Source organism: Dysidea avara, chromosome 15, assembly GCF_963678975.1.
Source record: "Dysidea avara chromosome 15, odDysAvar1.4, whole genome shotgun sequence".
Taxonomy (NCBI): Eukaryota; Metazoa; Porifera; class Demospongiae; order Dictyoceratida; family Dysideidae; genus Dysidea; species Dysidea avara.
The window spans coordinates 2918143-2943227 of NC_089286.1; the positions used below are offsets into that span (position 1 = coordinate 2918143).

The 25085-nt window shown below is 37.8% G+C and overlaps 1 protein-coding gene across 2 annotated transcripts in view; it reads right to left on the reverse strand.

The window, feature by feature from the left end:
• Positions 1–25085, reverse strand: part of LOC136245477 (uncharacterized) — a 113994-nt gene that overhangs the window by 10062 nt on the left and 78847 nt on the right. The window lies entirely within an intron of this gene.

The window sequence follows — 25085 nt, forward strand, 5'->3', positions numbered from 1 at the left end:
TACAAAAAAAACCATCCTGTAGAGAATTCAGCTACAAACAAATCGCCCTGCAGAGAGTTTGGCTACAAAAATCACCCTGCAGAGTATTCAGCTACAAACATATCACCTTGTAGATTGTACAACTAGACACAAGTCACCCAGTAGAGAGAACAGCTACAAGAAGTTACATTGTAGAGAGATCAGCTAGAAGAAATCACCTTGCAGAGAGTTCAGCTACAAAGAAACCATCCTGTAGAGAGTTCAGCTACAAACAATTTACCCTATAGAGAGATCAGCTAGAAACAAATCATCTTGTAGAGAGTTCAGCTACAAACAAACCACCCTGTAGAGAGTTCAGCTACAAAAAGATCACTGTGTAGATAGTTCAACTACAAAAAGATCACTGTGTAGATAGTTCAACTATAAGAAGTCACCTTGTAGAGAGTTCAGCTACAAAGAAACCACCATGTAGACAGTTCAGCTGCAAAAAAAACCACCCTGTAGAGAATTCAGCTACAAATAAATCACCCTGTAGAAAGATCAGGTAGAAGAAGTTGCCTTGTAGAGAGTTCAGCTACAAACAAGTCACCCTGTAGAAAGATCAGCTAGAAGGAGTTGCCTTGTAGAGAGTTCAGCTACAAAGAAACCATCAAGTAGAAAGTTCAGCTACAAACAAGTCACCCTGTAGAGAGATCAGCTACAAACAAGTCACCCTGTAGAGATATCAGCTAGATACAAGTTACCTTATAGGGATCAGCTACAAACAAATCACCCTGTAGAAATATGTGTTGGAAACAAATCACCATGTAGAGAGTTCAGCTAGAAACAAGTCACTCTGAAAAGAGTTCAGCTACAAACAATGGGAGTTTCAGCTACAGTTCAGTTATGTATAAGAAGTCATCTTATTACCTACAGTATGATTATCTTTCATTGTTAAATATACAAATATTTTTAATCAGACAAAAAACTGTACACAACATTCTTCCTTTGTTCCACAATTCCTGCAGAAAAGAAAAAAAAAACAAGTTAGAAGGAAGCACCAAAGCCAGTTGATGGCCGGCTTTGTGGCTTGCAATACAAAAAGAAGTGATATCTAAACCAAAACAGCCAAGCTGTAAAAAAAGAGTGTGGCCCCCAAAAAGGCCAGGATGAAAAAATATGTGAAATCCAAGGTGGCGGCCAAGAAATAGCTGTGATGGTAGGTTAATGGCAAAAATTCTAATTACAACAATTCAGGTGAATTTGGTGCCGACTCCTAGTGGAGGAGGCAACACAAATTCACCTGAATTGTCATAATTAAAATTTTTGCCATTAACGTACCATCACAGCCTTTTCTTGGCCGCCATCTTGGATTTCACATATTTTTTCATCCTGGCCTTTTTGGGGGCCACACTCTTTTTTTACAGCTTGGCTGTTTTGGTTTAGATTATATATGCATACCTAAAACTTTTGATTATGGGTCAGTAGCTAGTGCATTTTGGTTACATTCGGTTACGATGAATGGAATTATCCTACAGATATCACGGAGTTTAATGTTGTAATCAGTGCTATTAAATCGTCAATGGAAAAGTACAGAGTTCACTAAAAGCCTAGATAGGTAAACTTGCTTGTAGAGTGGTTACTCGGTGCAGAGTGGTAGCTTAGTGATGGGGCATGTCTGTATTCAAAAATGTGCAGAAACAATCGGTGAATAAGCTATAATACTAATTTTCACCTTAGCTCAACGTTTTTCAACTAAGAGGATGGTGAGGATAGCAAAACGCTCTCTGTCTGAGTGGTTTTCATGGCAAAATCCAAGTCATGCATCCTATTCACCAAAGTATTAATTGATCCCCACAATCAATTTTGGCCTCAATGTATAGTTACTGCCCAGTTGCAGCCCAGGTGGCTCCTTTGATCTGAGATGTGAAAGTATTACGTGTATAAATTATACTACATGTGACTAATGGTCATTATTAAGTGTATGAATTGTAAGTTTAATATTTAGCTTGAAAATTGTTTCAAGTATGCTTGATGCTTTTGCTAGCTTGTAATATCTATCTGATACAAGCCTATGTACAAAAGTCATACAAACTATACAGCAGTGGCAGAGGAAGTAGTTGATGTGAGGGGAGGCGACCAGAGCATGGAATCTCTGGAAGCTGTGAGGGGAGGCGACCAGAGCATGGAATCTCTGGAAGCAGGGGGTCTGGAGGTGCGTCCCCAGAAGCTGTACTCATTATGGCTTTTATGATGTCTCATAATTTACCAGAAAATTTATTGATACAATTTAAAACAATTCAACTAAAACACCAACTATTTTAGTCAAAAGCATTTACAACAGGCTATGTGCAGTTAAGTAAACCTCTTGTGGCAAAGTTTTTAGCTGTTAGAGTAATAAACATGCAGCATTTATTTGTGACTGTATCTGCAAGAATCCCACATGTTAGTGCAAGCCTAATTTTACAGTAGAATGTGATAAATGCAATGGGTGAAATATTTATGAAATCGAAAAAAAATTCCATAAACTTTTTGAGCGTTTGTTTCACAGTGAAGGAAGGTGGTAAATGTCTTGGTATTATCGTGATTCTCAAAGCAAGAGGAGTTTGGAAATCTTTGTTTCATGTCAGTGCTCCCAAGGAGACGGAAGATGTGAATGTTAGTCTGCCTCGCATTGGACGAGCAGTTTACTATTGTTATATTTTCATGTTTTTGCCTTCGCCTTGGTCACAGGAAGGGCCTGGAAGGCACAACTTACCCAGCAATAGATTTGTCTGTTTGTGGACAATCTGATGGTATAAAGTTTGCTTTGGTAGAGGACTGAATCCGTAAGTTATGACCGTTTAATTGAGCACCTGCAGTTTATTTTCCGTATAGACGGGTTGCCTAATAGAGGCATGGCAATAAATTAAATTCAGACCTGCTGTATCTCTGAGTCAGCTTTACATATTTTCACCTTGTTCCTGGTGTTCAAAGCAGTACTGAGATTATTTTCCTCTCCTGGCTTGTAATCTTTCATATCTATCCATATTGCTTTTCTCTAGAGTAGCTGAAGTTGATTTAAAATTAAATCAAGTTGGCACATAATCAAGATTGTTAGGGACACGAGATGGTCTCCCAGAAATGAAATGCAATTGGTACAATCTACTTTGCTCACTAGGCATCCAGTTTTCCCATTTAATCACTCTAACTCAAGCATCTCATTGTGACTCATCCTCTGGAAACTGGAACAGAGTCATTTCTCCCTATTATTATTATTAGTGTGTGCTGTGCAGAAATCATTGTGATTATAACACACAGGTGTAATTATGATAATTATCTAAGAGGGTACAAAACTGATCATATGTGGGGGAGTTGACTATATGAGGGGGGGGATTGAGTTCCATAATTTGATTGTTGAGGGGAAAAAGGAAAATTTAAAACTATCAGTTCTGGTATCTAGTTGGTTGAAGTAGCAATTTCTCAAGAAGGGTGGGATAGGAATCAAACAATCATTTGGAATACACACCAGGTTGTTAGTGATTTTATACATCATTTGTAATTTGGCTCTGTTCCTCCTGCTTTTTAGGGTAGGTAAGTTAAGGATTTCTAACATTAATGAAACACTTGAGAATCTAGAGTACTCCTTGTAACATAACTTTGCTGCCGATCATTGAACCGCTTCTAGAAGATTTGTGGTGGTAGATGTGTAGGGGTCCCATACAGGAGAAGCATACTCTATTACCGGTCTCACCATAGCTTTACAACAGTTAAGTTTGGTATTAACAGGACAGTGGTATATGTTGCGATGTAAGAAGGCATTGACTTTGGTGGTTTTGCTTGCTATCTGTTTTATGTGTTCATTCCAGGAAAGGGTCTGATCAAATATTATTCCGAGATAATTGGCATGGGTGACTTCCTTTATTGAGTGGTTGTCAATATAATAGATGTTAGGTATGATGTTCTGTTTGTTAGAAATTCTTTAAAATTCACACTTCTTAGGATTAAATATCATCTGCCATTTGTGTGACCATTGTGTGAGAAGATCAAGATCTCTCTGTAATACGTAACAGTCTTCTATGGAATGTATGTTGCAGTAAAGAATGACATCATCAGCATATAGTCTGATCTTGCTTTGTACTTGTAAAGGGATGTTATTAATATATAATAGAAATAACAAGGGGGCTAAAACAGTGTCCTGTGGAACACCAGAAAGAACATCAGATGAAGAGCTTTGTTTAATATCAAGGATTATTCTATGTGAGCGGTTACTAAGAAAATTTTTAATCCATGTAAGTAGAGTACCTCTGATACCATAGTGATGTAACTTGTAAAGTAGTCGGGAATGGGGAACTTTTGTTGAAAGCTTCGGTTAGGGTTAGGGGTTAGCAAATCTACTATTGCAGTCCACGGCACAACAAGCAAACAGCATAATGGCGGTTTGTTGACCAACAAAATGGTGGAGGCTTTCAATCACGTAATTTATCAGTTGCATAATTATTGCCACGCCAACCCGTCTATAAGAGTTTTAGTGGGAATGATGGTACACCCTCGATTCAAACCATTCCGAACCAAGAATGGTTCTAACTTTCCACCTCCAGCTGTCACTGTAGCAGACATTCCATCAGTAGTTAATACGATCACAAATTGACAAAAAAATATGTTTAGTTGTATAGTAATTACAGTGCATTGTATGCAATTGTAACAACCGAACTAATCCCTGTCCTGGCAGCAACCAAGACAAAAACATTTCCTTTCATAGAATACCGATAGAGAAGGGCAGAAATGTTAGGTGCAATTTGTGAATTTGCACAGTTTATAAATTGCACTGCACATTTTGTGAATTCATAATTTGCGCAACAATTTATAAATTGCGCAGGTGTCGTGGCTGAACCCCGGGCTGACGTTGGTGCTGACATCGGTGCTGACATCGCAAGGGTGAGAAACTACTAATGGTATACTCACCTGTTTTTGTTTTAGTGCTCACCTGTTAGACCACGAGTCTTCGAAATGCAAGTCGAGACGTGATGTGAGGTGTGATGATGAGTTCTGCAAGAGACAAATCAGTGAGGTCTCATGGCCGAGCTCATGGCAGTAGCTAGTAGTGAGGTCAGTCTGAAGTGAGCTGTTCGAGGTGAAGAGTTGTGCCAGAAGGTTATAGAAAGTTCAGGTTGAAGACTTCAATAAGTGGAACTATGTTGCCAGCCCAACTGAACACACAAGGCAGACTGAAACAAGGCAGACTGAGCTCAAAGAAAGGCACTATTTTAACTAAATGGCTGGATGAAAAGTTAGGCAGAATGCCACTCTATAGACCCGACAATAAACCACTCAGTTTCTGTGTGGGACTGAATTGTAAAGAAAGTAATTAGTTTATATATGTGCACTCTACTAAAAATGGTGCATGTAGGCTACTATAGGAAGTAGCTAACTGATAAGGTATGAAAGTATAGCCATCACAATCGCTTGTAATGAATTCAGTTGTGTCATCTCACTTGGAAGCATTCTTTACTGGTATGGGACCCCCTTTGATTCAATTCCATGTGACTCATCTTCAACAGTTACAAATCAGGTAGCTCATTACAAAACCATGCAGGTTAGTGTTTGTTGTTGCTCACACAAATATACCATGTCACATTTTGGAATATTATACTCCTTACACTCATTTACAGTGGTTAAAGTTTCCTGTTCCTTAACTTATTGTTTGTATCATGTTCCATCATCATACCATTCCACCAGGGAAAGCTCACAGCTTTTCCTTTCAATTCTGTTTGGTAGCCAGATAAATTATCACACCAGAACTACAGTACATTTTGCTAATCCTACAGTATCTGATGTCATCTGGCCATCACGCAAATCTTTTCAATAGAAAGCCACTCATCTATGCATGGAATTCTTTACTGAATCTTCCTGATTTTCGGAGCGGTGTAAAAGGCCATTAACATAATTAAGCATTGCCATTACATTATGTGGTGTAGTGTTATATGTGTATCCATGTAGAGTACTATCATGGCTTCCAATCCTGGTCTGCAGTATGCTGACTGACTTGTTTAAACCTTTATAAAATGTAACACACAAATATATTAACAAAACTACAACCTTGATTTTTATTAGGGCTGAAACAAATACTAATACTTGGTGAGTACTCGTTTAGGATTTTGGTACTCAGATAATAAAATTAGTACTCGAGTACTTGTTAAGATCACATGACCCAGTTCACATGATGTACATGTCATTAGGGAGTGACACTAAGAAGGCTGTAGATTTTGATTGGCATAACTTTTTGTCAGGAACACTAACATCAGTACTTTAATACAGCGTGTGTATCATTGTTATTACTTGAAAAGCTGTAAACTGTTTAAGGTTGGTACAAAACATGTCAAATGGATATGAGTACAAGTAGCTAGTATTCGTGAGTACTCAATTGTTAACTCTACAGAGTACTCAAATGCTAAAAAACTATGATCATTTCAGCCCTAATTTTATGCAGACCATTTAACAGTTAAAATTAATGTTTATTTGTTTATAGAATCATTGGATGACTAATGCCATTGTTGCAGGATGATTGGTTTTCAGAAATCGATACAGCTCACTTGGTGAGACTTTTAATCCACATTGAAGAACAACAATTTAATTGAAAAATGTGCCATTCCCATAGGTAAGGTGTAACAAATTTCATGTATGTTGGGATATCATGTGCGGTTTTTTAAGAAGGCATACAGTTACAGCTAGACAGAATGCACAACAATTTATAAATTGTTGTGCAAATTATGAATTCACAAAAGGTGCAGCACAATTTATAAACTGCGCAAATTCACAAATTGTGCCTAACAGAAAGATTATGAGTTAAGAAAACGAATACAAGACGGGTATCTTGCTGTTATTGATACAGAAGACCTTGATATTCATGCTCTAGATAAGTACAGAATTTGTTCGAAGCATTTTGTGTCTGAAAAGCCTGCAGATTTGTATGACCAAACAAGCCCAAACTGACTACCAACTTTGCACCTTGGACACAGAGGTAGTAAAAATGAAAGCATTTCGAGAGCAGAAATTGAGAGGTATGAATGAGTACGGGAAAGAGAGCAGACGAACTGTGAACCTGGAAATGGAAGAAGTGCTACCAACTGTAATGGGTAATGAAATTGATTTGATCATTGGTGAAGAGGTGAAACTGATTACAAGTAGTGTTGTTCCAGTACTCAGTACTGAAACTAAAATAATTCCAGTTCCAGCAGTTTTTATTCCAGTTCCAGTTCTAGAACTGGAACAATAACTTTGCTTTCCTTAAAACTGGAACTGGAACTAGAACTATAATTTTACGTTCCTCAAAACTGGAACTAGAACTAAGAAATTTTGTCAAATACTGGAACTAATACTGGAACTGGAATTGGTCGCAACCATACAGTTTTTGCCAATGGGATTTTATGCTCTTTACAAGACCAGAATTTTATCTGCTGACAAAAATACACAATGTAGCATATAACTTCACAAAAGCTGTATGTATTACAACTATGTATGCATGTGATAAAACACTGCTCGAAACAACTGCCAAATATAATGCTGACTCAGTTACATTGTTATGTCTGGTTCAGTGTTTGATAATTAGCTACAGGTCTTTTAGTACCAGGGGCAGATCTGGAAATTTTCAGAGGGGGTTTCTGGTTCTCTGGAATCAGCCTAGCTGCAAGTTGAAGACCAAACCAAAAAAAAAAAGGTCACTACGTGGTTTTGAACGCTGTGAAGGTGATTTCAAAGGCAAAAGTATGAAGTTTAGCCAATAGAAAAAGCCATAATATAATACAGTATGTATAACTCTTTGTAATTTTTACCACCCAGACGAATCGTAGAGGCACGCGCTATTTCAAAGGGGGTTTCTGGGAACCCCAGAAACCCCCCTAAAACCGCCCCTGAGTACCACCTTAGTGTTATACTGTAGTTGTTTGTGTATTAATACTGATAACTACAGTATTAGCTACGTACATAAATGAAACAGTTAATTAAACCTAGTAGTGTATATAACTTAATAGTGAGTGTCCATAATTCATTATGGGGTTTTGGTAATACTCAAGTTAAAATAAATGTTGTTCTAGAAATTGATGAATAATAATTCTAAATGTCATGGTTCCTGAACTGGAACTAGAACAGCAATTCTAAAAGTTATGGTTCCTGAACTGGAACTAGAACTGTAATTCTAAAGGTTATGGTTCCAGAACTAGAACTGTAATTTAAAGATTATGGTTCCAAAACTGGAACTAGAACTGTAATAACTAGCTGATACTGGAACAACACTAATTGCAAGTGAGCAAATTGAAATTGCACATCAATATTATAAGGCAAAGGAGGAAAGTGATTGTGAGTGTTCCAGCAAATTAGCCCTGCTGGAGAAAGAATTTGCTGATAGGAAAGAAGCCATCAAATCTTTGACTAAGCAGTTGCATGCAACTGATGAATGAGAAGTATTTATGAGGTCCCTTTACAGAAGAAAGTCTGAAGTAATGATGCCATAAGTTCATACTCTGCTGTACCGAATTTTAAAGTCTTAAAAGCTGTTTTTGAGCATGTCCACAAAACCATACCAAGTGATGGAATCACCAAGTTGTCTGGAATTCATGTTTGTGATGCTTAAGCTTTGGATCAATCCTCCTCTGGAATTTCTGGCACATCAGTTTAGATTTCACCAGCTACTGCATCAAGGATTTTTATGAAATTGCTGAAACAAACGGACTTACAGTTGCAAGACCTGATAATCTGGCCAGACCAAGATGTCCTTCAAAAGATCATGTCTATGTGTTTTCAAACATCATTTGGAAAGAAGGTGGTTGTAATAATAGACTGCTTTGAAATATTCATAGACTGGCCATTCAATTTATCAGCATGTGCTAGTACATGGTCCAACTACAAACATCATAACACAGCCAAAGTACTACTAGGAATTGCACCTCACGGGGTGGTTTCATTTGTGTCGGAATGTTGGGGAGGTTGAGTGAGTGACAAGTATCTCACTGAACACTGTGGCATTAAAAAAAAATTATTACAAGGAGATATAGTCTTGGCTGATAGAGGATTTGACATTGCTGAGTCAATGGCTATGATGCAGGCACAACTTCACATCCCTGCTTCCACAAAGGGAAAGAAGCAGTTGTCAGCAGAGGTAGAAAGCACTAGTAAGATAGCCAATGTTAGAATTCATGTGAAGCGTGTTATTGGTTGTGTTCACCAAGAATATTCTATATTGCGTGGTATTATTCTGATCGATTTTGTAACAAAGAGAATGGGCGAAGAAATCCCAGCCATTAATCGTATAGTATGAGTATGTTGTGCCTTAAACAATGTATGTGTGTCAGTTGTACCATTCGAATAATCGACTTTAAAATGATACATTATAATTACATACATGCAACAGAAAACAACAAATAATTATTGTGATTTCTTGTTTGTCTTGCCTTTTCCTTTATGTTTATTACTGTGTCAGCATTTGGGACAGTACCATTTTCCTTTTGGTATAGACCTACTACTTATATTCAAGCATTTGAGATGAAACCACTTTATTTTACTGTCATTATTATCGCAACAGATCATTTTCCCCTAATCTGTACCGCCAGATACAAAACGTATCATCTTCATTGGTTGATTGGTTATGAGAAGCACTCTGTCCTTTTGTAACTCCAGACTGACTACTAGTCGATGACCCTTCTAGGTCATTGGATGATGTTACAGCTGGCTGTGTATATCAGTGGCCTAAAATCTCTGGCAACAAGCAAGTAACAAAGAACTGCTCAGATTTCAGCACACAGTTATTCCAAAATGATTCATTTCTTTTAATACGCTCAACAGACAGACTAGGTTCTTTCTCAGAAGAGTCAAATGTGAGCAAACAAAAATCACAGTACAGTACATTGCAAACAAACATCTGTGTTGGTACTTGGTAATAGTATGCATGACTCTGATTCAGATGTATTGAATCACCTTGTTTGACCAGACAAAACTGACCATCACTGGCTACTGCATCTTCAATGCTATCCTCACGGTGGAAGGACACTCCACTTCCAGTACACGCTTGACACAACAGTCACACTGCACAATACCATCAGGGGAAGCTCCAATGTGTGACCATCTCAGATTAATGAACAGTCCATTTTCTGAAACCTGCAGGTTCTGAAGATCTATCTTGGCAACCTTTATATATTCCTCTAGTGCAAGCTTCTCTGTTCCAATCTGTTTGCTTGCTGTTGAATACAAACAAACAACTTGGGGTAACAAATTCTTTTAATAAGGCTCTTTGATGGATTCATACTATCTGTGTGGTACACTACTTTCCTATTAGAAGCAGTAACTCTTCTAGCTCGGTACTTAAAGGTCCACTGAAATGGTAAAATACACTTTGGCTAATATCAATCCTTGCAACTAGTGGGACAGGTTGGTGCATGTGATTTAGTCAGATTTTGTTTTGTTCTGTAGATATATAACACATTCTAGTGTATTGTGGTTTGTCAATAATTATATTACCTCATAACGCATCTGACTGGGGCAAACCTTGTGGCTTTACAAAAGCCTGGGGGTGGTCTCCACCCAATTGCTGTTGGTAGTGTTTTTCGTCGTCTTGCTGCAAAAACTGCTTACCTTTGTTTAGGGAGTGAGTTGGGACTTTTCTTTCACCCAGTGCAGTTAGGTTTAGGAACCTCAGGTGGGTGTGAGGCAGCGATTCATGCTGCCCGTCAGATTTTGTCATCAGGTACTCACAGTCATCCACTAGTTTTACTCAAGGTGGACTACCGCAATGCTTTCAATAGCATCAGGCGTGACCGCTTTCTTCACGTTGTGAGGGAGAAGGTTAGTTGCTTATTTCCCTTTGTCTGGCTTGCTTATTGTACCTCAACTCACCTGTTTTTTGGTGACTCCATCATTCCATCTGCTACTGGTGTGCAGCAAAGTGACCCCTTGGGTCCAGTCCTTTTCAGTCTAGCCATCCATTCCTTGGCTAGTGAGCTTGTATCAACATTTAATGTTTGGTATCTTGATGATGGCACTCTCGGCGGCTCACCACAGTCTGTTTTAGCAGATTTTACAACTATTCTAGAACAATCTTCTTCCCTGGGACTCTCCTTGAACCTTTCCAAATGTGAAGCGTACATTGCAGGTGCATCTTCCACCCCCTTTGTTGACGAACTACAATCTGTTGTACCTGGTGTCCGTCTCCTTGATTCTTCAGAGGTGACTTTGTTGGGTTCCCCTATTACTCTTGATGCACACTACCTTCAAGTTTTGAATCCAAGCTTGGATGTATTCAGACTCTTATTTCACATCTGGAGACTTTATTTGCTCATGAAGCCTTTTATCTGCTGCATCATTGTTTTGCCATCCCCAAACTCCTTTATCTCCTGCTCACTTCTCCATCCTGGAGGGTTTCTGGATTTTTAGAGAAGTTTGATGAGTTAATCCGCACTTCCCGTTACCAACATAAACATCAGTTCTTGTGCATGGGCTCAGTCTATTCTCCCTGCTGCCAAAGGAGGTTTGGGAATCCGTAGTGCTGTTGATTTAAGTCTTCCCAGTTATCTTTCTTCTCTTCATAGTACCTCTGAACTAGTTTCTTCCATCTTGACTCCTTCCAGTTTAACTTTTGAATCTTCTCTCCTCCATGAGGCTCTTGACCAATGGTCTGCTGAGTATCCTATGACCCCTGAAGACCGCAGACATTATCAACATAGTTGGGATGAACTACTTTACAAACACCATTTTTCATCTCTTTTGGACTCTGCCTCTGATGCTAAAACAAAGGCTCGTCTATTGCCAGTTTCCTCTTCAGAGTCTGGTGCGTGGCTTGGTGCTCTACCTGTACCTTCCTTGGGCACTAAGCTGGACAATGAATCTTTGAGGATTGCTCTTGGTCTACGTCTCGGTGTTCCCATCATTGTCGAGCATACGTGTGTTTGTGGCAGTAAAGTTGATGTTTTTGGAACTCAAGGTTTGTCTTGCAGGCGTAGTGGAGGCTGTATTCCTCGGCACGCTGCAGTGAATGAAACTATTCGTCGCGCTCTGGTGTCCTGCTGTTTTGGAGCCAGTCGGTGTGTGTCGTAATGATGGTAAGAGGCCAGATGGCATGTCATTGATTCCTTGGTCACGGGGCTTACCCTTGCTCTGGGACTTTACCTGTTCAGACATCCTGGCCCCATCTAATTTATCTACTTCTGCAAGTGGTGCCAGCCGGCTGGCAAACTCTGCAGTCAGCCAAGTGCAGAAAGTATTCTTCTCTGATTCCATCATTTCACTTCTCCCCTTTATGTGTTGAGACCCTGGGTGCTTGGAGATCATGTGCACGTTCATTAGTGAGGCGGATAGGTTCCCAGGTGATGGAACAGTCTGGTGATAATAGGGCCACCCAATTTTTGATTCAGAGGTTGCCATTGATGTTCAACTAGGTAATGCTGCTTCTGTAATGGCAACAATACCATCATCCCAGGACTGCAAACTCTGCCCACTGTTTAAGTGTTTACTTATTTTATTATCATTGTCAAACTCTAAAAAAATAAAATAAAAATTATCAATGGGAAAAAAAAATCTTGGTACAACAACATAATTGAATTATTAAAAAGGTGTTTTTGTGCGTTGCATGATACAAACAACCTATTTATTCAATAAAATGGCAAGTGAATTTTCCATTTCAGTGGACCTTTAAACCAAAGCTTGAGATTTTCTTGTTGCCTTGTTTGGGCCTCAACCTGCTCAGTCATTTCATGAGTAACAGTAAGTGAAACATTTTTAAATACACCAAGCAAACGGTGGTATTCAAATGTAACATACTCTGGCTTATGAAGTGAAGCAATAGGCTGTGGGAAAGTTGACAATGATGTCTTTGGCACAAATGCATCAGAATGCTCTGGGACAACTGATAGCACAGCATGCTTTGACTGATTAATACTCAAGTTATTAAATGCTAATTCTTCATTAAATTTTGTTGACCTTGTGTCTTCTTTAGATTTCTGTACATCTTTAGGACTATCACACCCATCGATTATTCCATCTAGTTTTTGCTTTTTACATCGTGCAGAAGTAAAATCCATGTCCTTAATTGGTAGATACTGTGCCGATTTCAATGAGGATGGCAATATCTAAGCACACTGGCCAACAGTACAGGTTCTCCCTCCTTCAATTCTATTAACCGCTTCCAAGTAGAACAGCACAGCAGCTACACGAGTGCACACTTCACCACGCCCTGCCATGCAGTTGCAGTGGGCACAACAGACTTGATCATCTTGCTCTATTATCAGCCAACATTTCAGAGGAGTATCACTTAATCGTTGGGAGTGAAATACCTGCAAACAAACTGACAAGTTACACTCAATTTGTGGATTATTCACCCTTCCAATTGTAACAAATTTTCCAATAGCCAACTTCTTTTACCCAGCCACACACGAATTGATTGTATGCCTCTAGTCCCTTTCTTGCTACAACCTGTTCTGTTGTTATAAAACTAGTTCTGAGCACCAAATACGACAGCAAGTCACAAGCGTCCACAGGAGGGTAATGATCACTTTGTTCGAGATATCCAAGCGTATGGTACAGAAGGGATTGATTCCACCAATTATTCTGATCTTATGTAAGTAATGAGACTTCGCTTCATCTGGCAAACTACTTACATACGATGATAAGGTAATATCTGCTGCTTCAGGCATCCTAAGTCATTGTTCCATGAGCATTGTTGTAAAGTAGCAGTGGTGCTCCAATATAGCGGCTTTAATATATTACGTAATTTTGCTTGTGCGATGAAAATTCTCTATTGTCACTGTACAAATCGATTTTCCTGTTGTTGTCACTTTGTAGCACTGTATCTTTAAAAGTTCAAGGCTTCTAGAACTGAAACTTTGGTCGACCATTCCTTTGGCTATCTAGATAAGGAAAATGTAATAAAATGGAATTTGAAAAATGCACTAACATAATATGGGGTTCTTGCAGATCCAGTCACATTTATTTTAATGAATAGAAGAACTGGCCCTAATGCATACAGCATTTATAAGACAGCCTTTAGACACCTAAAAACACTTGGTACAGTGGTAAGAAACCAACTCTCAAAGTAAGAGGTCAGTGATTGATTCCTGCACAAAGAAAATTTTTTTTTTCGCTTTTAGATCTTTAGGCTTTTGACTGCTCTATTAGGGTATTTGAGCATTCAATTAGAGTATGTTGATCTTTTTCAGTTTTCAGTTCCACTCCAGGAAGGACAACAAGATACTATTCTGAGGGGACTAAGCTACTCAGCAGATTAAAGAGGGAGGGGCTTCAGCCCTAACCCCTCCCCCAACCTTTCCACCACCTAAGCTATACAGTTTGGTCATCTATGGTTATAGATAATATTTTGGGCAACACTGATTTCAGTGACTGCTTTATTGTATCTTGATTATACAAACTTTAAAATAGTTAGGTGGCTTACCAAAGAAATGTGGACACAACTGACAAAAGCACCAAATGTTTTCTGTGAGTTCCTTACCACATAAGATTAAAATACACCTCAATCATGCCTTCTGTGAAGCCATTAAAGGCTTGGAAATAAGTGTTTTAAATGGTAATTTAAACTTTACAATAATCTAGAATATTTCGAGTGATGTTATTAAATGTAAAACAATACATGTCTATATTGTGTTTCATCCCCAATTACTCAGTTGGACAGTACTGCTATCAGTCGTGTCTGCTTTAATGAAAAATTAGCACATCTCCACTCTGCTTTTTGCATGCACATCACATCCATTTAATTCTTGCAGAAGCATTTAATAATCCAGTACAAGTATCCCTAGGACAAGAATCCGTATACACTCTCCTCAAGCATGTACAGATGGAATATTCTGAAGTAGCATGGCGGCTCAGATCTAGGAGAGTTCAGCCCCTCAGAAATTTAACCATTGCTGCAGGAAAAGGGTCATTCCATGTCAAATCAAAAGGAATATAGGGACACCTCTTGGATTTTGATGAAACTTGGTGTGTTTGTAGTACTTGTGGTGCTCATCACCTGTACAAACTTTTAGCCTCATACACCTCATGGTTTCTGATTTATGATCACAAATATTTTAAACATTTCATGAAAATTTGGTCCAATTTCAGTTGCAAAATCAACTGTAACTTTGTACTGTGCTAAAATTTTAAAATAAAAATTTCACCAATTTAAGACTGTTGATTGACCTTTCAAGTGATGTACAAATTATGGGTTAATTAAGTTTGAAAAGTACTTAGTTGAAAACATTAAGGTGGCGGCTACCTGATTAGCCCACATTAATCTTAAGAAGCCAATAAGTAGCCACAACAGGTTTGTGGCTTCCTATGAATAAATTAGTGGCAAAAAGAAAAGGTACCATAACTAGCCTTCTGAAAGGATTGCGGAAGCAATTTTAAGATATAAAGTGTTTATAACTAAGTAGAAGTACCTGTCAAATTCATGCATGCTTTCTGCTTGTAACAATTCACCATGGCGCTTGTACGTCTTCATCAATTAGTGGGTGCCTATTGCTACCAACTTTATTGTGCATGATAGGCCCTATCAGAGCAAATAACTCTCCAAAACAACACACTAGGCGATTAAACTTTTGACTGATGGCAGGTTAAAAATATCTCCGCAACCCTATGGATCGATTTTTTTCGAAGCATAGTCGTGGATTGGAAATATGACTCAGCAAAGTGCTACTAAAAAGTGCTATCAGCTACTTTTTCTGTTTTACTTATACCCTTTTCGTATGACATGAACCACATCACTCCATCTCCCCTAGACCAGTCAAACTGGGAACACAGAGATGGTTTGTCACATATGTGTGTGCAGCATAAATAGTAGCTACTTTTTTTCTGTTTTAGTTACACCTTCTCTTTCCTATGAAATGGACCAGGCCACTCCATCTCCACCAGACCAGTCAAACTGGGAAGACAAAAATGGTTTGTCACATGTGTGTGTGTGTGTGCAGTATAAATAATTATTGTTTCTATTTTAGTTACGCCTTCTCTTTCAAATGAGATGAACCACATCACTCCATCTACCCCAGACCATGAAGAGAGAAATGAGAGAAATTGTTTGTTATAATTTAGTCTAAATACCTACTACCCTCTACACCTTCTTGATGGATGGTCCAAGCCATTCCATTTTCCCCCAAATTGGGAAGACGGATCACCTTTAATTTTTTCGTTTACAAGTTTATTGTGTTCTGGTTTTATCTTTGTGTTTTTTAAGCAGCAGTTGTGTTGGCACTATTGCTGAATTATGTTAGCTATCATAATAGCCTACCATACGTGCTGACATATTTACAATGAAAGTCAATTGATCTAATGCTGCATACATACTAGCTATAACAACATAGTCTCGTAATTGCGGCACGCACTTTTGAATGGCCGCACTTATAATCTCTAATCAATATGCCCAGCCACAGACTATGGGTCTGCTAGAACAACACTATATGTGACCGGATTTGTGAAAAGGGGTCTTCCACACATATCCAATTCTACGAATTCAGAAGACCATAACTCAGTATTCAAGAAACATATTAACCTGAAACTTTCTCCAACTACTAAGCTATGTTGGTTCTCAGTACTGACCAAATTTCAAATCAATAGCCATTTCCAATCTGAAGTTATGAGTTGTCAAAGCTGGTAAATTGGATGTATGTAGAAGACCCCTTTTTGCAAATCCGGTCACATATATAGGTGATGATCACACAATGTACCTTCTCGAATATTTGCTCAGGCTCACCCCTCAATGCTGTTAGCATCTGTCTAGTATTTCAAAAATGATGTTTTGAATTTTTTAGTGAATAATCATTGGGTCATGGTTTATGTTTGATAAAAATTTTGTGATAATACCTCTAATAACTACTCCTAACTAGATACACAATGGAGGTGTACAAATACAGTGCGACCTGTATTAGTGACCACCTGTATCAAAACACCACCTTATACTACTGTTCTTATGTCTTTTAAGTTATACGCATGTAGCTGCATAGGTACAATAAAAAAGGACACCCTGAAAATAATGTGGTCAACTTGATAACCTGGACACTTGCTTATGGTCCCATTTTAATGGAATACATACATTGAATACCAGACACTTCTGTGGCTTCTAACATTTTATCATCATTCCAGGAATTATAGGAAGGTTTCCCTGTATGTATACTGTGGTACTTGTAACATGTTATACTACACTATTTCAAAAAGTATTTTACATCCATGTGCACTTTGAAGATCAGTACAAGCAAGTCTTAAACTCACACAAATACACAGGCTAAATTTATGGCATTGGTTAACATATTGATTTCCTTTGAATGAATACAGGACTTATTTCCAGGTGGTAAATACTTTTCAATTTTAAAAAAATGCTATAGCATTTATTTTCACTCATTTAGTTACAAGTGTCATGAAGCCCTACATAAGACAATGATAAAATGTTTGTATTAGAGCAGTTATAGAAGCAGAGTCAATTATTACTGCCTAGCATAGGCTATTTGTCAGGCAAATATCATGCATGGCCGACCACAATGGAACCTGCCTGACAAAATGTCAGATCAAAATAGAAGGAAGTGAGTTTTATAGTGAAGCATTGTCAAGCAATTAGACAACAATGATTGTATTATTATTATTTGGTTGAGTCACTCTATTCTATCAACGTATCACAAGAATTTCTGACAAATTGTGTAAAACAGTAGCATATCAGTGTCAGGTAATGCTTTAGGTTGCCTAACATTTTCACTGGGATTTGAAAATTATTGTGTAGAAGTGGTCCAAATGCATGTGTACCATTAAAATGGGACTGTGAACAGGTATCCTCCTAGGTGTCCACTGTTCAGGTGTCCTATTTGAGGAGTTCCACTGTATCAATACACCAACATATTTAACTTAAACACTGTAGTGTGGAGTGGGCCTATGTAAGTGCACTATGTTGAGATTTGACTTAATAAAGAAGGTACTTTTGAAAAGAAGGTAAAATGCTCACATGTTCTGGACACATCGTAGCTTTATTTTGAAGTTCATCTGTTTGTTTATCAGGACCATTTTGGATCCGTCAGACAGGATGGCAGCATTGGATCTATAACGTTAATATCTAACTAAAGAAATAAGAACTAACAGTAGTATAAAGGTGGTCCTTCAATACAGATGGTCACTAATACAGGTTGCACTGTACTTGTACACCCCCATTGTGTAAGGCAAACTTGGCATTACGTAATTGGGAGTGGTTACTGGAGGTGTACACTCCCATACAGCAATAGTACAGTACAAAATTCCATGGCATATTTAATTATATCTCTTGTGGTCCCACCACAAAAATTTTATCAACATGGACCATGACCCAATGAATATTCACTAAGAATTTTAAACAGCATTTTTGGAAAAGTTTTCATCTAAGTACCTTTCAACTTTCACTTGGGTGATATCACATAATTTACGCATCTCATGAAAAGTCAGTCAACAGTCTTCAATTGGTGAAAATTTCAAGATATTAACACACTAAAATGTTGCAATTGATTTTTTAACTTAAGATAGACCAAATGTTCATGAAATATACAAAATATTTGTGGTTATAAATTGTGATGTATGGGGTTAAAAATATGTATGGATGATGAGCACCACATGCAGGTACTACTAACACACCAAGTTACATCAAAATCTGAGAGTTGACCCTTAACTCTTTTGACATGGAATGACCCCAAAAACTAGTAGAGTGTGTTTTCATCAATTTTGCTTATAAGTGTAGGGGAAAGATGAAAATGGCAAGGTGAAGAACTAAACTCTTCTGAAAATTATACTGCTGCATGGTCAAACGTACTCTTGCAGGACTGATTTATTGAACATGCATAGCAAATTGAATCACTTCAGTAGAAAAGTCACCATCTATATATAGAAGTTCTGTTACACAGTGATAAAATGACCTATAAGTTGCTATTTGAACTCAACTCCAAGTTTGTTGTTACAAAATGCTAAGTGCTTTTGTTTGTTCTCCATAAAGCATTGAAGGCGTTGGTGTATAAAAAAAACTTGAGCTACATTTCCTGTCAAAACCATGAATGAACAGCCAAAGCATCAGCGCATAACCCAGCTAGAGGTCCAGGATTTCTAGCCATGCAGGGCTGGAGGAGGGAAAATTGAGTTGGTCAGGCCATCGTATATGTTGAAATTGCTATGGTGCTGCCACTGAGAGAGGAGTTGCTGTACAGTGTGTGAAGCACGTACACTCTGCGAAGTGCAAAGCATGAGCATTCTAGGGGGTCAGGGGGCATGCCCCCACTTTGAAAATTAGACACTCAGATGTGCAATGTCAGTGATTTCACTGCTAGCTAGCTAGCTGTATAAAATTAATATGCTCAAGCCTATCCATTGTTCTTCAGACTTCCCATACTATGTATAATAGGTAGGTAATTGTAGACCTGACATACAGGAGACACAGCATGAAACTTGCTATATGGCCCAGTGTACAGTTAGTTATATAGCAATTAAAAATTCAAGGGAATCTGGGGGTACAATCCCAAAGAGCTGCAGAATTTTAGCAATTTAAAGGTTTGAAAATGCCTTAAAATTGATGCTAAATTTTAAAGTTAAACTAGCAAGTATAAAACTAGCTAGCAACTTGCAACTTTCCCCCCAAATTTCACAGGAATCCATGCAGCATAGCCACCTTATATAGAATAGCCTATAATTTGTTATTAATGACTTGGTAGCTACTGTATACAGTGAATTCATACAGCCACAATAAAAAGGCTACACAGCTACAAAAATACAGTATGCTATACTGGTTTGTATGCAATGAGGTGAATGGATCATCACGTAAATACTACTGGTGGACAGTCACGAGACCAATCACTATTTGAAAATGGCACGATGTGGGATGAGACTGAGAGTTTGCTCAGTATCTCAACAGGACGAGTAGATAGTTGAAGAAGAATGATTTCTACTAAAAATTTCATCCAGATGGCCACCATGTAGTGTATGGGTGTACAGCTTCCTGCTGCGGAATAAGGCACTTAGTTTGTCACTGCCAGCTGTAAAAGAAGCCAAGAGTGACAAGCCAAGTTATGCTAATGATTATTTTTATGAAGATTGAATTGTGATATAAGTGTGCTGGTTTAGAATCAAAGAAAGCACCTGCAGCTGCCGTATACATACTGAATGCCAACTGTCAGTACATGTGATACGTAGAACCCACAATCATTTCTGTACAAAACGATTCGAATGCTATGTTGTACTTTACATGTAGTTTTGTGCTTAGTTAGGCTGAGAAACTATAGGTAACTACTTGTGCCATGCATTTTCAATAACTTCTGTGTAACGTATGTGTAGATATAATCATCCAGAGATTGCATGAGAGTAATATAGTTTAAGCTGGTCAGCTAGTTGGTCCAGCTGAGGCCTGACCAACCGGACCATCTCCTCCGGCCTTGCCATGACAACTTTTATTTCTTCTCAGTGCCATCGTTTTGTAACACACTTTTTCATATGTCAACTATTGACGATGTTTTCTTCTCAGTGCCACCTTTTCATAACACACTTTTTCATATGTCAACTATTGACAATGCTTACTTGGCAACCCGTGCACGCACGCATTGACACAATTCACACACAAAATGGAATGCTCACCATCTGCCTACATCACAAAGTTTATTGCAAACTTCTAAACGTGTTTCTTCATCCGTTACAGCACGTTGAAGGCCATGATGTAGAAAAAACTGCAGCTGCCTTCCATTGATAACCACACGATAAACAGTTCAGCTGGTAGAGCACCTCCCTGAAGTTGTTGCAGTTACTGCTGTGTAGGGTGACAGTTTGAATCCCAATAGTGACAAAGCTTTTTTTCGTTGTCTATACCTTTTTGGTACATACTTATTCTAACTCGACTTTTTTTTCTCATAGTAAGTTTGTAGCATCCTGGTATTGCTTCACAGCATATGTACTGTGGGAAAGCACATTTGATAGGTATAGGGCACACATGGGCAGGCCAATTGGGTGTATGTTCTTTTGACTATGTGTTTGTCCTCTGTGTTCTATTAGAGTAAGTGCCTTGTCTTTTAACTCCAATTGTTTGTGATGTTAACTACTTGCCTAAATTATAAAAATGATTAACCAGGAAGTGCGCGCCTGTGTGTTAAGTCAGTTTGCTCAAACTTGTGTTTACACACTCTTTGTTGACCACATTATTACAGTAGTGTCTGCATGATAGGACAACACCACATAATTTGATAATTATTGGTTTAGCTTGCATGCAATTCTGCTGTATAGTTAATCTGCATTTTCACATCACTTTAAATATTAGGCTTACATGATGGTGGAATAAGGTACATGCAAAATATATCACTATGCATGCTACTTTAGGACATGATCTTTAATGCTTCATTCCCAATGCATTGATTCATGTTTTTGTGGTTAATATGGAATGTGAAATGGTAGGGCAGGTACCAATGCTAGTGGTAAATATAAACAGTGACTACAATAAGTTATTAATCAGGTGTATGCTGGCTGCAGGGCGTGCACCTGGTTACAGTAATTGTTTTGGAAAAATGTGTGTGTGTGTGTGTGTGTCCATGTCATTTTGCCTACGAGAGCAAAGAGTTTTGTGTCAACAGCAGCCTGCATACATATGTGAAATGAAGGCTTTGTAAACATTCTATTACACTTTCAAGGAGTTTCATATGAAGTGACCTAACCATTAAATGCACATAATCCAGAAGACTGGAAGCATGCTTACACAAAGCACTGTAACTTTTGAAGTGCCCATCCTATGGCTACACAATTGTAACCTGCTGAGCAAAAACCTGACTTGTTTGCATAATTCTGTAAATGCTACTGAAATATATATTTTGGGTAAAACGCATGCTACATAAATAATTTTACACAACGTTTTGATCTCTTCAGTAAAAAGTGAAGGAAGACTCAAATCGAATAATCTAATATAGCAGTGAATTTGCCTCTTCATGGAGAGCAGAAATATCTATGTTTTGTTTCTGTACAATGGAGCAAACATGAGTTACATGTGTTTGTTTACGTTGCTGGAAAATGTAACTTTATCCATATCAAAACATATGTATGGGATTTGTCAAATCATGTGGTCAACATTAAAGTTTTCAAAACACTGGGTTAAACCCTTAAAAATTAAGAATTATGCATTAAATAAATCTAAGATCTGTTTAATATCTTTTTGAAGCCTCAGCTTTGTAAAACAAGTTGATCATAAAATCTCATTATTCCTTGTCATTCGTTGTCCAATGGAAAATACATGTATTTTACACTACATACAAAAAAAACACTAATCTCTACAGTACACCATACAACAAAAGAAAGCCCTTAAATTTCTCTATCCAATGCCGACCATACATATTGGAAAATGTTGCCATAGCGACAGTTATTTACTGCTGATGATGACATAGTATATGCTCTATACATTAACCTATTGGAAAATTTAATTATCTCAGCAGGAAAATCCCAATTTACAAGTTAATCTCATCCAAATTTGCTAAATTTGGTATCATTCTATGCAGCGAAGGATGCTTAATAAGACTCCGACCATACAAATTGTTAAACAGGTTAGTTTACAGAGATATGTTGAAAACACCTTCTGAACAAGCAAATTTTGCAGTACAAGGTTCCTTTTTAGCTTCCCCTTCGTTACTATACAAAGAACTTACACATGAATCGAATCACCTTTCATCGAGGAATCTGATAAACCAAACTTCGAGTCTGTCAACCAGAGCATACGGAAGTTATGGTACCTTGTTTAGAAGATGGTGCTATTTTATACGAAACAGGCATAACCTATTCGGAAATCCAGAATATCTTATTAAAGTTTTGATATTGTCTCCATTTTAAGCTTGAACAGCATTCTTGCTTGACATCATGGGTGTATTTAAGTCGAAAACTATACCTTGATGAATGCCCCACTTCATGGTGAATAGAACGGCACAAGTCTTAACTCTGTGGCCCATTGCACTCGAGAATTATGATCAATTAAATGAGCGCCTGTACATTTTTTTTTCGTATGAGCACTGTACAAATTGATTGTTTTGCTCTTCTTGTTGTTGTCTATTGCTATAACTCCAAAATCACTTACTGAAACTTTTAACAGGGCATTTTTTATCTGTATAGACAACAAAAATATCATAAAAATTAATGAAGAAAATGCACACAAGTCGGGTTTTTGCTCAGCGGGTCACAATTTACATTATTTTACTTGTGATGTAATGAGAATTAAAATGATACCTAGGGTTTTACCCCAACGCTAAATGTTGAGAACAAAACAAGCCGTGTAAACAACAAAATGTCCATGCTACAATGGTCATTCTATCTGCATACCAATTTTTAAGCTGTTTCTGTTAATACATAGTTTACCTACAGGCATGACAAAAAAATTGCACTTGTAGTTTTTGAAAATTGCTCATAACTTTACACCACTTCTACCAACCTGTTCATAAATTCAAATATAAATGCACTATAACAATATTATGCTCTTTATACCCTCCAAATTTGAAAAGAATCCAGCAAGACTAGTTATGACAATTCTTGTAAGTGTTGCAGAAAAGACGAAAGTAAAACAAACTGTGAAGTTACATATTTCAAAGTCAGTTAGACCAAATTACCTCAAATTGATATGGAAAATGTCCCAACCAAGGTATTTTCCACAGAAAAAATGAGCTATTTCTGTTTAGCAGTTATACCGAGGTACAAAAATGTGTGACAATTGGTTTCCATAAAATACACACTTGTGTGTCACATGTCCTGATACATTGGATTTCCTTGGCCGCACAACACACTACCTTGTGTCCTGAAATTTACAATTCAATACAAATGATATGTGACCTGGATTTAGAAAACCTACCAATTGGGCACATAAACTAGTTTTAAAACAACACCAGTGTGATATGGCTACATTGTATGGCTAACAATTTTCACAAGAACTTGCCAAGTCTGCTTTCTGGAGACAGACTTTTGTAGTCGTATCAAAGCTCACATACGTGTTAGTGACTGGATCTGCAAAAACCCAACACAATTGTGCAATCCCAAATTTACAGTAGTATAAAGCATTGAATACAATAGGTAAAATATTTGCATCTTATTAAATATATATCTGAATGCATTGCTCTTAGTGATAAAAGAAACCAACAATAAAAACGGGGATATCATTTTATTCACCTATAGAAAATCTTTTTTGTTTCACTGCAGTAGACTCAAGAATACGGAAGTTATAGGTGTTTGTTTACGTTACGTCGAAACAAAAGCATGCAATCAATCTTCACTAATTTTTGCCATTTTATGTAGTGAAGAAGGTGATACAAGGAAACACTTACCCAGTAATCAAATACCCTCCTCATGATGAACAGAATGGTGCAAATTTGAACTCTGTGTTTATATGTTACAATTGTTTTAGCAAGCACCTGTGATTTATTTCCCTATACTTGCTTACAAATTAATCTTTCTGTTGTTGCTACTTTGTAGGGCTGTAACTCCCAAAGTTACTGGAATATGAGGCTGAAACTTTTCCAGAGGATCCATTTGGCTAAGTAGATTATAAGTATGTAATCAATGGGAATTTGAAAAAATGTGCAATTGTGTTGGATTTTTGCACATCCGGTCACAATTTACTCTAGAGGCTCTGGAAAGAGACACTGGAGTGACTTCAGACAATATTACAACACTTGTCTTTTGTATCCCAGGTGTTGCCCACCCCACCACCTCCATCACTCACCCATTTGTGAGGACTTGTGATCCAAAAACATTGGGTGACCTGCAGTTCGAATCCTGGGGTTGGAGGGATTTTTTTCCTTACTTTGGCCCCTTTTCTGTTACACCTTATCAGTCAGTAAGTCAAGTCACCAGGTCTAAGTCCTTGAAATTAGGTTAGGTAATCCTAAGGCTACAGCACATGTTGCTGTCAAACCTTCAGTGCTGGTCACTGTAAAGTGCTAATAATAATAATAATAATAATAACACTTGTAAAAAACCTATTTGAAATGGCAGGAAATTGTAAAGACTGCTTCTTGTACTTGAATGGTCTGAAAGGCCTTAAATGTCTCCATCTTCAAGGGAAATTTCACCTGCATAGCTGCCAAGGTTGGTGAGTTATTACCAGTTCAATTATAAAATATTGTTTATCTACAAAAGTAATGTACAATGTGCCCAAACTTTAGGTTTTCCAAAATTAG